The sequence below is a fragment of the Amblyomma americanum genome, chromosome 1, assembly GCF_052857255.1.
Source record: "Amblyomma americanum isolate KBUSLIRL-KWMA chromosome 1, ASM5285725v1, whole genome shotgun sequence".
NCBI lineage: Eukaryota > Metazoa > Arthropoda > Arachnida > Ixodida > Ixodidae > Amblyomma > Amblyomma americanum.
In genome coordinates this window covers 106,097,248-106,113,617 of record NC_135497.1, presented here as the reverse complement: position 1 = coordinate 106,113,617, position 16,370 = coordinate 106,097,248, and the positions used below count along the sequence as shown (strand labels likewise).

At 45.6% G+C, this 16,370-nt stretch overlaps 1 protein-coding gene across 1 annotated transcript in view; it reads right to left on the bottom strand.

Moving 5' to 3' along the window:
• LOC144113401 (uncharacterized) overlaps positions 1-3,232 on the bottom strand; it is a 199,513-nt gene extending 196,281 nt beyond the window's left edge. The window contains exon 1 of the mRNA XM_077646442.1: positions 2,895-3,232. The gene's annotated coding sequence lies outside the window, so the exon portion shown is untranslated. The remainder of the gene's footprint in view (positions 1-2,894) is intronic.
• Between the last annotated feature and the right edge of the window lie 13,138 nt (positions 3,233-16,370).

The window sequence follows — 16,370 nt, the reverse complement described above, 5'->3', positions numbered from 1 at the left end:
TATATGCCGAAGACAATAATCACGCAAAAAATAGCAAACTAAGGAGACAAGAGCGAAGAAGAAACACACACGAGCGCAGTATGAGTTTCTTTGCCTCTTGTCTGCGAAGTTGAGCTGTTTATTTTTTTTTTTGCTCAGAATATTTAATCACCAACTCGCCTAGCAACCTACATCGAACAACAAACTACTATCGCAAAAAATCCAATCGAAATAAGTGAATCCGCTAATGGAAATCATGCAATACTCCCAACATATAATTTTCTCATTTTTATATGGAGTATAACATATTGGCGCGTCCCTCCTCTTAAAAGCCTTCTCCGCACCTTTTCGGGACAATGTAAAAACAATTTTTGATGGGTCTAATCCGCGGGCAGTATTGTTGAACAGGACCAGCTGCGATGAGGCGCAGCTAGGCGTCTCAATTGGTGCCCGGCGGTGTGCAAGCTGCTTGCGTTAAGAAGCAGCGAAATTAATAACCAATTCCCTCCCTTCCCGGCAGCTGCTGGTCTTTTCATCAGAGCAGAATAAGATGAGGACCTCCCGCGCAACGGCCTCACGGGGCGCGCGAGACGATGAATGGCCTGGCTGGCTGAGCAGAAACTGCAACAAGATTTCGCTTATTGCGGCCGGGCTATTCGCGGAAGGGTTGAGCAAGTTCCGCGAACTATACGCTATGCGGTCGTAATTTCGTGGGCACCTCTGAAGTGCCCGGTGGTCGTTCATCGCCCGAGGGCGGTTAAGGAGGTCGGCACTTTGACACTCGGCGCCCTCACGAGAAAGCCAACACAAATGGCGCAGGAAGCATGGAGTTATAGGCAGCCCTTCCGAAGACGCATCTCTCTTTGTATATTTATACTCGCTTCCCAATAATGACGCGATTTTCGTAACGGCTGAGGTAACGACGACACATGTATAGGGTAGAGTAAATGCGACATTAGTGACGCTGACATGAATTGCGTTCTGTCGGATTCCATGTCAGCGTCTGCTTGTATGTCGCTGGAGTCTTGAAAGGAACGTCATGCGCACACAACATTCATGTACTTCACCTGAGTCGAAGTTGAAGATTATGCCCCGTGGACCATTAAGCGGGCAACGGCAGTCACCACGGTGTTCCTTCGTCTCCTCTTTTGTGCTCTCAAAAAATTGACAGACTATTACGATAGTCTCTAATGCGAAATCTCTGAGCGCAGCTCTTCACGACCGAACCTGACAGCTGCTGGCAGGTGGCGCGTTACGCTGCTGGCCACCCTGCGGAATATTCCCGTGGCAGCCACCTGCCAAGTGGCGTGTCCGGAGTACAGCTGCCGTTTGACAGCTTGACAAGGCCACGGGCCTCCACTTTGACAGCAGCACAGCACGAACAGCGCGGCCGCTCGTTCGTGCGCGTATTTCATCAACTGACGTTATTTCCTTTAGTCTACTGGCAAAGCTGAATCCTGTGCGCGGCCAAATAGATAGACCAATGGCGTGCCACTGTTACAAGATACGAAAGGAGCAAGCTGGAAAATGAAGAGAACAGAACTGCCGTGAAAGGATAGAGGGCATGCCTAACTTGTAAGCTACGTGCTTTGTTTCCGCCAAAGGCTCGGTCATGAGTCAGCGGCAACCCGTGACAAAAGTTCGACCGTATACGGCTGCCTCTTTCCGACCCTTTCTTTCAAAAGGCCAGTGGCGGTCAGCGCAGTTCAAAGCACGTAGTTTTTTTGTGATTGTTTGACCATATTTGTCCGTTTCAAATTTGGTCTACAAAGTTAGGCCTGAGTAGCAAATGCTATCGGATGCGAAAGCTAGTGCATTCTTAATATATGTTTGCGCGCAGCTCGTTCCTGCACGTTTTAAGCTCACATTGGCTTACTTACGTGTGAAGTTCTATTAGATTATCATCTCAAGGGCGCTTCAGTGAAATTGCTCGAATAATCCAATATCTGCAGTTTTGAATACTTGCTGGTTGGCGCATACCTAACGATGGAAACAGCGCTAAGTACAATACACTGATGCAAATTGGCAAAACACACACGACACAACGGGCTCTGTGTGCTGCTTCCACTGCGCCCTACGTTCAGTATTCAGCGCTGCTAGCACCACTAACTTTACAGTAATGTTTGGATAACCTACACGAGGCTTTGTTTCAGAGCACAAAGACGATAAATGTTGAGCTGTCTGTCGATGAGAAAAAAAACTAACCTTCTACACAATGCGCAAACCTTTCAACTGAGCACTGGTCCGCGTTGCTGACAGACTAATGGCAATGCCTGTCTTCCTTTGTTGGAGTTCGTGTCACAGTCGATGGCAGTGACAACAGGGAGCTTGTCAGCCTGTCGCGCTGTTCTCCACGACGATCTTCTCGCGGGAAGCTTGTTTTCTTCTTACACACATTTTTGTTCTTTTCATACCCTGCATTTCAAGCTTCTTAATTTGAGCAGAGTTCAGACGGAAGGCACAGCTCATCTAGGCTTCTGCAGGCTCACAGTAGCGATCAGTAACGAAGAAACGTAGTTAGATCTCATTATTTTCACTGCAGAAACAGTGCAACAGAAACGTCATTTTTTAAAAGTAACAGTTTTTGCGCTGTGAGTGTGCAGAGTTAATATTTAACTCAAACACCGGCCGAGACCGAAAATAAGAGCCTTACTTAACCGACACACTTTTGTTTGCGACAAGCCTGTCGCGAACTCTGGGTACACAAAAAAAAGCATTACGGCTTCCTGAATGTTTGCCGACGCTAATCGCGGCGGCAGTTAATTGCCACGCTTCGTCAGACCAATTGAGCGGCGCGAGCGCAGCACGCGCTGGGATAACGTGCCGTGGAAGCCCGCCCGCGCGAGCGGCCGGTGCGGGTTGCGGACCACGCCGCGACACCAGCAGCAGCGAAAGGGCCCCAGTGACCCACTTACTATCTGCGGCGAAGTCGGCCGGCAAAAGTGGCTCCCTCTCTCGACGACCGGCGAACTGAGCAGGCGGCCGAGAACGTGCGCTGGGCTCTCGACGTCCGGCGATGCTGTGGCCGCGGCAGGAACGCCGGTGGGGCTCTCTATCGCGATGACAGGACGTCGACGACTCGAGCGAGGTGCGAGGCCAGCAGCCGGCTCGGTGCGCGCTACTCGCAGTCAGCGTGGCCCCTCGGCGCCGGGCTCAGGAGCGACTGCATCCTCGGGCCCCGTGTTTATCGCGCTCGGGGGTCTCACGCGCACTCCCGCGGGAGAAGGTCCAATCAGAAGGCGGCTCGCCAGGAAAAAACTCGTATTGAACAATCGGAGGCAGTGAGACTCCTCGCTCCGCGCTTCTCCAACGCATGCGTGCTGGCGCTCTCTCTCATTCAGGGCTCGCCTCCTCCTCCTCCTCCACTTCCCCCTCTCCTTCCAAGGCACTCTGGGCCGCGGTGGCACAGGCGCGGCTGCCACCCGCACAGCACCTGGCGTGCCGACACCGGGCGCCCCCACTGCCACCACTCTGCGAACCAATGTGCCTCACCACCCACGGCGAAAGATGTGCGAGCACTTGAGTTTCAGTGCCGGCATGTTTTTTGTAAAGAGAGTATTTTGACCATTACCAGTGGTTTGCGGAAATTTGGTCACTAAAGGCAATTTACTGTAGGAAGAAATTCAGGGTTGGTCCGGAATAAAAAAACTTGATGCAGCTGAACTTTATTTTAAAAAAAAGGCTCCCCATCATGCTATAGCTTTCTAGGACGCATCTACGCGAGCAGCCCACATAGTGAGTCCGAATGCACGCACCCCCGGCGCTCTGAGGAAGCGGCGAAAAGCCCTCCTGCTCAGGCGCGCAATGCTTAAACGCACGTGCTGCCGTGCGTCGGCTGCATCTGGCGCGCTTTCTTCGCACGACTTGTGAACTTGCTCGTTCTCGCGCTATCTATTTTTACATTTGCCGGCTACTATCTGTGCCCCTAAAGCTCCGTGTCAAATCACTGTTGCGGAATGAGTGCGTCGTTATTCAACCCTCTAACGAAACTAGCTTGATCTTTTTGTTTTCCGCATTTATGTGATTTGTGCAATTTCCCGAAGCAAAAATGTTTCTTAATTCAGACGCGTGTACGCAAGCTGTTGACTGCAAGTTTTTTAAACACACTGCTTTTCCATGCTTTTTCCGCTTCCACACCTAGCGTGTACTGGGTAAGCAGCCAGAGCAACGGAGGCACGAAGCCCATCCGAGCGGGGCCTGTATATGTTGAATGGCGACGTTGACGTCTATTGTTCACGTCACAAGTGTGTGAGTTTGCGCACCGTGCAGAGTAACGTCCTCTTCACGCGAGAGCTTCGTAAGGAAATGAGAGAAATAAGGCATTAAGAATGGTTGTTCTTAATTTGTGCACTTGTTTGCCGTAATCGCGTGGGCCGTAATATTGTGGAACGGAGGATTACGGATGACTTTCGACTCGCGAGAGTGTGTGCGATCTTGTGCTCCCTCCAGTGTCGTGAATGCCTTGTATCCTTTGAATTGTTCCGTGCAGTCGAGGGTGACAGGATGGACGCTGCCAAGAATTCTTAACCGCTTCCACTCGGAAGGCGTGGATGTGGAAAGGCTTACAAACAACCGCATTTTACTGATTTCTTGTTTTCGTGATATTTCTTGTTTTTCCCCTGTAAACAATGATTATTCTTTGCCTGGTGCCTTTGTAAACTTCTAGGCTTTGAAACCTGTAGTCTTGTATGCAGTATTTAATCTTTTTTTCTGTAATCTTGTAACGGGATATATGCAAGCTGTTACTGTTGCCTTGGGGGAATGGAGCGCTGTGATGCTGTGTTAAAACAGCTTTTTCTCCACCCTCCCCTTTTCACTTTTTGTGTGGAATAAATAAATAAATGTTCAAATATTTTTGAACGGGAGAGTGTAAATGCGGAGGCAGATTAACCTCGCCGGCAGTGACTACAGCTCTGCGTGCCGCCGGACATTACGGCAACGGCTAATTGCAAAATATCCCTAGCATGCAACTTGCTTATCACGTGTTCATACGTCGGAGAGTTTAAAGCTTTTACGCTGCCGTCACAACTTGGAAGGGCAAATTACACTAACGTAAGGCATTTTGAAACAATGACGCTGGCCTTCTCTATTTCAATTCCACCCTTTAACTAATAGTTCTACCTTCAGTAAATTAACATTGTGTAGTATTGCTGAAGATTTAAGGTAAAATTATCAAAAACTTGCTTATATTGAACATACAAATTATGCGGTGAAGGATAAGGTTCAAAAACTAATAACAGCAAGCACAAATCGTAAGTAAACACAAGATCTGATACAAGAACTCATTCGCTAAGGTAGCGTTAGCATTAAAAAACTGAAGAACAGAGATCGCAGATCATTTATAAAGGGTGTGTTGTTCTCATAGACGCGCTGTCAATTAAATTCCGCCCGGAAGGTCTAAGACAATTTCATAGCAATGTGCGCATCAACCGTATGGGTTATTGGGTTCAGAAATGTCACATAATTTCTTTTTTCACTTGAAATTCTCAACATAAACGTGAAAGAAACACTTGCTGCTCGTTGTATATAAACAAGAAGCACAGTGATTGAGACGTTTGGAATACTTACTTGGTTATTTCATTCGAAATATGAGTGCATTTATTAGTGGACATTGTTAAAATGTACAAAAATACAAACTAGTACAAAATATCATCCATTATTCGTGAGTTGGCGAAAACTAGAATTTGTTAAACTCACTGCACCAGTTCTTCAAAGGCGCCAGATAAATGGTCTTAAGTCAAAGTGGTGCAAACATGTGAAAGCAGGTCTAACCCCCCCCCCCCCCCCCCCCCCCCCGCAAGTTCAAACATCCCATCCACTGCTTAACCGTCATTATCATGCCCTTTTCAGCCCTAAATGGTTATGTAGTTGTCCTCTATTGCATTTTTGCGCCCTTTTCTTTCATCGCATATATTATATCAACCGCTTTTCTCCTGTAGTGAGGCTATGGGATGGAAGAGTCAATTTTTGATCTCTCACTGCCGAACACAGCCCTTTTAACGGCAGCTTTTTTGCACAGCAGAAGTGCCTTACAGACAAAACACGCTTTACAGGAAGGTAATCTGAAAGCGGCTGCGCCAGGTCTGAGCAAGCCGGGAAGAAAGTAAAAGGCGCCACAGGATCATTGTTTTTAAAGCAGCATTACTACGGATATAAGACTTGAGAATTCCAGTTGTTTTTATTAACGAGCTTAATGCGCGTCAGCCAGAGCCTAAATACCAAACTTACTCGCAGAATGAACACCCTTTTTTTTCTCAAAACATTTTCTGAAATGGGTGTGTGTGTGTGTGTGTGTGTGGTGGGGGGGGGGGGGGGGGGGGGGGGGGGTGTCCGTTTATTACGCGGGTAAAATATTCCGAACAAACTTTGATGGGTAAAACCAGACAGAATGTAGACTGGTGGAATAAATAGTTCAGCCAAAACAAAACGCAATCTTCAGCACAGTTTTCATGCTAGAAAGAATAGTCAACAACTTTTATCTTAAACCCGCGCAGACAAATCGGATAGCGGACAGTAATTACGCCAGAAGAGAGTACAACAACAGTTCACTCCAGTGACACTAACGTCACTCAGCGTGAAGACCAAATGCTGCAAGTTGCAACAATCTTTAATATGGCTGGTCGGATAGAACAGAAACCTTTTGAGACGAGGCGTGGATTCTATTGGTTCTCTGATTCCTCGCGGAACATTTTTATTGGATATTCGTTCTGTAGGGACGAGGTACAGTAATCTTTAGATTGAACCAATTACGCCTTTATATTACTGTGCTGTTATTGCAGCGTTCAGAAAAAGAGTGCCTGATAGCATCGTCAACATCGTCAGGAAATTGCACACTAAAAGAACAATATTCGTTTATTAAGCCGAAGGAAAAAATTATTCGTTTTCGATTCGGTAGCATAACTACACTATGTGTTTTTGATTCGGTTAGAAAAAAATATACTGTTCGCAGACCCATAAAAGTTGAATATTTAATACTGTATGATACGTACTTATGAGTAACAAGCGCCCTTTTTTCTGCTTTCTGACCAGTTTCTCTCTTGTCTTATATTATCCAAAAGTTACTTTCGTCTTCAGAAGAGACATAACCGAAAAATTCGTCGTTTTATGTAAACTTGTTGTCCCTTCCTAATTGGAGGGACCTGTACATAGCAATGAGTAGAGCACAATGCATCAAAAGCAAACAAAACGATACCAAAAGACGAATAGTGAACAAAAAAACACTAGCAAACTAAAGATAACGCAAATCGAAACAAGCATGGACGAAGGAAATATAGGTAGAAAAGTGCAAAGAAAAAGCTAATTGTCGAGAACAAAATACAAAAGTGCACTGTGTCGAGCTGCGAGGGTAGTAGCCTTAGGAAGGGTGGCTGTGAAATAATCAGCAAGTGCCTAGGTTACACGCCTGGAAAATAAAAAGATCGATATGAGCCTTTGAACAAACTAACAGGTGAGCTGCACTTAATGTCAAGAGGTATGCCGTTTCACAACCTTTAACTGACGTGAATATAAATGTCAAGGTGCCCTAAAATTAGGGCGGGCATTTTGGAGGCGAAAGCTACTTTTTGATGTAAGCCTGTATCATTGCTATTATTTGGGACCTTGCCGATATATGAAATGAAGAAGGCTACATGCAAAGTTCCTGAATTATACGCAATTGAGTTGGAACTCGGAAGAATATCACGTTGTTGAAAAAAACGCGGAAAGATTGACACCGCAACGGAAATAAAGCAACAATGCGTAGAACATCGTTTTGTAAGTGTTTCCGCAGTGCGACTTACTGGCGATACGTGAGACCCCTCGTTGTTGTACAGTAATTAAGATGATTATTAATGAATGAAAGATAGTTATTAAGTAGGCAAGCAGAAATATAGTCTTTCTAAGGGCACCCTGGTGCTGCGTCGTGGTGCTGATTTCTATTGGGCACGTTCTCCTGTAGACGCTAATTAGGAAAAAAATATCTGCATCGCTCCGTACAGCGTTCTCTTCCTGCGGCAAAAAAAAAAAAAAACTTTGGCGTAGGGACCACAGTAGTCAACGAAGTCTGTTTTTTTTCGTTGGCTGCATGCGCTCACGTGTAGTAAACTTCCTGAGAGGTTGGACCTTCTTGCCTGAGTTTTTATGAGAGCACCTGGTCAGCGGAAGCAACGTACGGTCTGCTCAATGAAAGCGGTGGTGTTGACATCTAATAATAAAGAAGTTGTGGTTGGTTAGTTTTTCAAACGAATATGCAGTTGTCTTCAGGTGTTAAGAAATTATTTAAATTGAACGCTCTTCCCTCCGCCAATTTATAAATCAATACATCATTACTTGCCAGGATATGATGCACTATAGCGCTCAGTACGACCTTCAGCTATGTCGCGGCGAGGCTCGAGTGCGTCGTTTCCCGTGCCTCCGCTATCGAGGGACCCTCGGCGAGGCGGCTCACGGCACCGACAGGCGACGCGAATTGAGAATGAAAGGTATACAATGCTAGGTATACAAAGGCATACGCCGCTTGATAAGCTTTCTCTCTTCTCCCTTGCCTGTGTGGCGCGGCGACCGTTCATCGAGGCGATTAGACACATCAACTGTGACGGACTCTCTTTGATTGGTCAAAGTGGTATGATTTGTTGTGGAGAACCGCAACTGACTTTTAAGTCTTAGCATACCACTGGCTTCATTTTTGTTAAACGAAAAAAAAGAGAGAAGGAAATGAAAGCAGCGGTGGCGTGCTATATAAAAAAAAGTATACTAGGAGCAAGGGAAGGTGTGAACGAACGAAGATGGAAACAGTTCGCGGCAGTTCGATGGCAGGTGCTGCCACCGGTGGGGCATGTGCGATCCCAGTTCCTCTTCCCGAACAACCTCTCGCGACCAATCATTAATTTAACTGCCACCTGCCGCGGTGTGTGGTTTTCTGACAATCCGGTAGGCAGGTTGTGATGACACCACAAGGTCACGTGACCTAGTGGCTCACCTGCCGCCTAAGTGGGCCAAATATGTGGCCCTCCTAAGTTGCTTCTCTGGAGATTTTTCGTGGATTTTTCGCTCACGGTCAACGACGCCGACAATGCCGGCGACGACGACGACACCAAAACCGACGGCGACCCCAGCTCTTCTGCGACACGGCCTCCTTAATAGCGCTATTGCGTTAAAAGGCGCACCCGGGTGGGCGGTTGCCACAGGAACCACCCAGAGGGTAGTTACCGTGAAACAAGGAGGAGGGCTATCGTGGAAGGAGGAGGGTATGGCAAGAGCGTAGAAAAGCTTACCCAGAGGGTAGTAGCCGTGGAAAGAGGAAGTTATGGCGAGTGCGTAAGGCCCAAGCGGAGGGTGACTGCCACGGGGATCACCTGAAGGGAACGTACCCTGTAAGGTTGAGGAACGGTTTATCGTGGAAAAAGGTTAGTATGGCGACAGCGTGAGAATGCGTAACCGGAGGGTGGTTAGCGTGGGAGGAGAAAGGGTTTCGCAAGAAAGGAATATTTCAACACGGTTCATCTGCGGCAGCTGCTGCGAAACACGCTGCGCGACGATAGGGAGATCGGTGGCGCCGCGCGCCTAGAATGGCAGATTGGAGAAGAGAGCTAGTCGAAAAACGAGTATGTGTGAAAAACTAAAAAGAATACTCTTGAACAATACAAATATTAAACCGCTCTCATATATCTGCATCAACTTATCGCAAAGCATAAATAGCTTAACAGCTGCCGCTGAATCTCGCGTTACACAGTGGCAACCGTCCTGTAATTTTTTTCTTGCAAGCTATTAAGCATTAATTTGTCCGCAGTTTCCTAGCCTACCACTTTACTTCGCATGTTTAAGTTCTAAATCAGCATGATATCACTTTTCTGAAGTAGCAAGTCGCTACACTCTCCAGTCCACCTCACTCCCTTCCCCACCGCTTGCCTTGTCACATGCAACCTTCACTTGCCCTCTCCCCTACTTCCCCTTGTTCGCCGCGTATGTGTCTTTGCTGTTATTTACAAATGCTGCTGCCTCGCTCACATGATCAATGATAATTCCAGAAGAGGGTTGTAGCGCCGAAAAAGACAACACAATGCAAGCGAGACGGGACTTTGTCTCGCTTGCTTGTCTCGCTGTGTTGTCTTTTTCGGCGCTACAACCCTCTTCTGGAAACATGCACCAACTAGCCCGCCAGCAAGTAGTACTCAGTGATCAATGATGACATACTTTACGGCGTGACATCGACACCCGCCTGATGACGGGCTGTCGCCAGTAAAAAAAAGAAGAATGGTGTGTTATTATCAGAGAAGGTTAAAGACATGAGGAGCCCGTTATGGCATACAGGCGAAGGAAGCCAGCAGTCATTATAAGACGTTGTCATCTGACCAAAGGAGGTGCTTGCGCAATGGAAGTATATATGCTACTTTTTATAAGGTGTAATGAGCTCAGCCGAAGCGGCTGAGTGCACAGTGTAAGCGATGAAAATAATGAGTGTTTATTAAAAAGCACCAAGTAAAGTGCGATGCTTGCAAATGTAATGGAGTAAAAGGTGCGCCGACAACTCCCGTGTAGAATCGGTATCTATGACTTATTAAGTAACTGAGCCTAAATGCAATAATTTAGGATGGCCACAAAGGCAGGTGAAGGTTTGGTTAGAGACAGGGGGTGGAAATTGCATCTTGCCCTTTCAAGTACTCGCAATATCTCGTACGACACAGAAAACCCGATAACCTCCCCCCCTCCCCCTTTTTTTCACAAAGAAATTGTATATGACGCGGCAGTCGTTCCTCAAGAAGAATTCATGTGTGTATCTGTAGTAGGAAGTCTAAACTCAATGTTTTTGTTATTCGCCTCGCCCACGACCAGAAGCTTGGAATCATACTGCAATAATATTAGAAAAATAAAAAAGTGCCGAGCAGTGCCGAAAAAAATTACAAACAAGAAATAGTTAGATGACGTTCAGCTGTATATGAATACGTGACCTGCATCACTTATCACCGGGCTGCAATAACCGAACAAGAAAGGTCATACTTTTTTAACTGAAACGACAGCAATATAATATTTCAATCAACCAAGAAGTCAGTCGCTCCATCAAGTGAACTCTGTTTATATCCCGTCACGAGGAGCAAAGTGCTAGAACACGAGGCCGTATAAAAAGCAACGAATAATACCAGCTACAACAGGGCATTAAGAGAGCCCTGCTATTGTTGTTGCAGTCTTAAAGCCCCGAAATCCCCCCCTGCTTATCGACTCCTTTCGTCCGCTGAGCCTGACAAGCTGCTTATGCAAAGTGATGGAGAAGAAGAATGACGCAAGACTTCAGTGGTGGTGTGATGAGCGAGGAGTATTCTCAAATTTCATGACTGGCTTTCGTAGGCGGAGATGCACATTGGATGCAATTACGAACATCGTTACATATGTTTAGCAGGAGCGTAACCGTGATAATATCGCTATCGCAGCATTTTTGCACATTAAGCGGGCATTCGACACTGTCAGCGACATTCATGTCCTGCTCAGTTTGCTGAACCTTGGTGTGGGTGGAACACCGCTAAGCTGCATTTCTAACTTTCCAAGCGACAGGAAAACAACGACTGAAGAAAAAAGAGCAGGGCATGGCACAAAGTTCCGCAGGGCAGAGTGATGATATCTTTTCTTTTTAAATGCGAGCGGGCGGATCTGCCACGAATGTTCGTACTTAGTTTACTGTGCTCGTTTCATGCCGATAAAGTCAGCATTTGATCTTCAGGCAAAGTGCGAGCCTCGTACAGTTGCCCTGTCCTAGACGTCGTTGACCGCTTTTTAAACGAAAAAGGGATGCAGCAAAAACGCAATAACAGCTGTTCTGTCATTTACCCGAAAGCAACTAAAGGATTTCCGGTTCTGTCTAGACAGTCAACTTTAGATGTCTATTAAGCAGCGCCTTTTCCTGGGCGTAGTTCTCGCCGAAGACCGTCTTGGGCTGCACATATAAAGTATATTGAAGACCGGGTGAACTACATGTGAACGTGCTTCTCAGGCTTGCAGGTACACCTTGGGACTGTTCGGCGTTATCTCTGCTTAAAGTTCACAATTCATTCATATATGACTGCAAATTGTGTATTCTGCGCCTATACTACACGAATTCTCGGGAACGATGGAGGAGCGCTTGCAGTGTCTGAGCGCTCGTAGTCAGTCTCTGAGTGTTCCTTGAGCGACTTCGAGCTTTCTGGCCACTGCAGAGGCAAGGAAGCCTCCACAAAGCCCAGGAAATCTGGGCACTGCTTCTAGCTTGTGTGGCTGTTACCACGTGCTGCATGGCGCTGAGCATCAAAATTCATCGCGCTAATTTTGATTGTTTGATACAGACCATTGATTTTCTATGGCCGTCAAAACTCTTCAGAGCGAGCGCAGGAAGTGTTTTATAAGTCAGGTTCGGGAGCGCGTAGGAAGAGTAACTCACCAGTGCCATAATATTCGCGCAGTATTTCACGGGAGGCTTTAGTTTTCTCTCAAATACAGATGAAAATATTCCCATTCAGTTACGCCGTATTGGCTTTTGGCGTCCCACAGGTGGCTACGCTTGGTGACGTCCAAGAAAGCTGGGCATGTTTGAAGTGCTGCGAACAACAGACTCTCCGGCCCAATGTTCGGCCGATTTCCCAGCATGAGAGGCAACTGTTAGTGCGCAAGCACTAATCCGATGGGTTCCAACCCCGAGAAAAATCGTCCGTTGTTTGTGTGTTCCGTTATTGGTTCGCCTAGCGCGAGCACTCCGTTCCGCGCCACTGGCCGCTAATCGTCGTATTCTGCGTAGCAAAGATCCATGTTTTCGCACGAATTCGAATACGCTAAACATCGTCTGTAGTTTTTGGTTTCCGCGCTGCAGCAACAAGGTGGAAGCCGCACACATAAGGTGTTTTTAGTCCACCGCCAACACCTGTTAAATAATGAATTTTGGAAAGAAGATAAACAGTATCCCCCATGGTTTCTACTGACCCCTATACAGTCTGTCTGTTGAAGGGGTAATTTGAAAGCGCGGTAAGAATTTTCACATATTTTTCTAATTCAAGTGTGTACGGACCGAGAGTGATGTTATAAGTTATTACACGTAATGCTCTGGGTGTACTAAACAGAATACGTTTGGTTTTCGATACATTCAGCGTCACATTGTTTGTTTTTTTTCGGTGCCATTCTTGCAGTTTGTGGCAAAAAAAGATTGCATCTGTTCTTACTTTTTCCGAATCTTCCCTTGCAATAAATATTGTGCAGTCATCGGCATAGATTACAAATTTACAGTCTTTGTAGATTTCTACAATATCATTGATGTAAAACAGAAAAAGAATGGGTCCTGAAATAACCCCTTGTGGAACACCTGATTGAGTTTCTTTTAGGAGCGATTTATTTTATTTGCCTCAGAATACGGACGCCGACCATCTAGATAGGACCGAATTAGTCGGTGTGTAATACCACGAAACCATAGTGCTCCAATTTTTATAACAATATTGAGTGATTAACAAAGTCAAATGCCTTGCCGAAATCTGTCAAATTCCTAGATTCATAGGTTTTTCTTCCCTCAAAATTGTCTAGTATCGTCTCCTTTTTTATTAAAACTTGCGTTTTCCGTTGAGCGATGTTTTCGGAAACCAAACTAGCAATCCTTTATCAGGTTGTTTTTTCTTAAGAAGCTTTCAATGCAAGTGTTAATAAACTTTTCAAGTCCCTTTGAAATGACAGGAAGAATGGAGCTGGTCGATAGTTACTTAAGTTATTCATATCCCCTCCCTTGTGCACAACCGTGACTCTGGAAACTTACATATTAGTACGCCTGTCGATAGGGTAAAATTAAATGACGGGTTGCACAGAAAAAAATTGTTTAACTTAAATATTTCCCAACCATTACAATTATTTCCTCCCGTAAACTCTCAAACTACTACGCAGCACTTCGCGTGCATGCAAGACCTGCCTTTCTTGTACGCTACGAGAACTGGCATTAAGCATCACAGTGGTTTTTAAACGGGCAAAAGCCCTGGAGCAGGATGTCGTTAGCGTGGATACCGCTTGATACAATATAATGTCAATAAGACGTCTGGTGAGTACCCATATTCTGGCCTCCCCGCTTCTAATAACTACTTTTCGAACTTATCCTCAAATTAGGCCACGTCATGAATAACAATCATATAAACAGGTTTAATGTCACGAATTGAACGCACAGCTTTAGAATAAGCACAAGATATGTACTAATTTCCGCGCGGAGTCCTCAGATTTGTTCAAGAAAACGTCAGTTGTCTATGCCCATCTGCATATACTAACGAGTCCCTCATTTCTTTGTACTTGTGTGTTCTCTATAACGGGAATTTTTGGGGAAAAATAGGGTTTAATTCGATTTTTATGAAATTTGTTCAGTGTGCAAGAATCGGGTGAAATCAGGGTTTACCCAAAAGCAAAGGCCTGTACATACAGATGCGGTACCCCGGTCACACTTATGAGTATACTGGTGGCTCTAGTCGTATAAATTTAGCTGCATCTGCACTTGTAATCACACAACTGAATGAACTACGAGCATTTAAACTAACACACGAAAGAGCATCAATGACTGCTGAGACTTACGATTTTTATTTAGCCCTCCAAATCACATCGCCATTACGGGATCCTTGTAGGTGGGCAATGGCATTAAACGGCATTTGTTCCCTCACCCACTCTGCTGCTTTCTTGTCCCCTAACTTTACACCTATCATTTTCCTTTCCAAAGCTCGCTGCGTTGTCCGCAATTTAAGCTGAATCCTTTTAGTTAGCCTGCACGTTTCTGCCCTATGGGTGAAAGCTATTAACTTAAAATTGATGCGAAAATAGCGTGACTGTAAGATTGTGCACACAGCATCAGGCCACCTCATCCACAACACGGCAGCCACTACACAGTCGATGGCGCCTCGAAAAAGATTACTATATGAAGATATTTAAATCAGTAATAACAATAATCATGGTTATAAGAAAAGGCAAGGCATAGAACTGCCTCCCTCGGAGTGGACACCGGATTAACCCCGTGAGTTAAGAAATGAGAGAGGGTGAAATGAGAAAGAAAACAACCTCCTACCAGCAGGTCGTGCCATAAAACCCGGCCGCGGCGGCCGCATTTCAATGGAAGCGAAATGCAAACACGCTCGTCCGTTGTGCGATGGTAGCGCACATTGAAGAACCTCAGGTGGTTTAAGCCATTTCCGAACCGTTTCCAAACCATTTCGGACTTGACGGTGGCTGCAACAAGTGGGCATGCCCCTTACAAAATTTTTTTAGGGAGTCTATAAATTGTCCATAAACTTCTGTCTATAAAGTCTATAAGCAAATTCTAGAGAACAGTCTATAGACAATACAAATGCTAAAGACAGTCTATAGACAATCTATAGATGTATGGCCAGACACTTTTAGTAAACTTTTGTCTATAGACAGGCTTTAGACTATGAATAGACAAAAATATCTATACGAAGGCAATAGATAAGAAGTTTATAGACTTTATATAGACTGCCTTAAGACCATTTTTATAAGGGACCGACGTCCACCAAGTGAAGCCGTTGCTGTGCAAAATTTAGCTGGCTTTGGCGCGGCCTTTTTGTCTGTCGCTTTGCTGTGTTAAAGGCGGCAGTAAATGTTTCATTCACAGGATAAACAACGCTTCCTGCATTCGTTTCCCAAGACCACAGTTTGCCGGGCACTGTTTGCCTCCACGATTACAGCAGTTTTGCACGCATAACAGACCCCAATCTTCTCATTCTCCCTGTTCACTCCAGTGGTTTTGTCGTTGTGAAACCTTTCAGACGCATTTGCGGGCCCGGTAGCGTATCTGCTGATAGCAGTCAAGCTGCTTGATATATGTGATAATATTCGCTGGGCATTTCAAGGAGGAGAATAATGCAGGGAAAGGAAAGGCCTCAGACGCGGTCGCGTCTGTTCCGTGCCTGAACCATTTAAAAAGCAGCGAACAAAGTGCAGGAAAATCAGCAGTGGGAAGGATTTCGGGGCACCAGTATCATCAATAGCACTCAGGTTTATTTGCGGTCAAAACCGTCTCCTTACGTAACATGGACAGGCAAGCACTTTCGTAACTGCCGCTGCCTAATGCTAGCAGCAACGTGTGCTAATTACTCAAGAATGAGTAGCGCCTACCATCAAAGTGACACCTTTCAAGTGCTGTTATGATCCTCTCTACAGAGTTAAAAAACGCCTAAATTGGTCTTGAAACTAAGTTCGAAAATTGAGACTTAATCTCCTACTACGTATTAATTAGCGGCATTCCCGAAGTTGGTTTTACAGCTCCGCAACGTCATTAACTCAACAGCGCTGGAAAAACAAATTGATCAGAATATTTGAAAATTTATTGTGGTCTCCTCAGAACATGCAGCGACCGACATTATATTATATAATCCTCCAAAGCCGATGGGGCATGCAAGGTGATCGAGTACTTTTAAAACATTTAT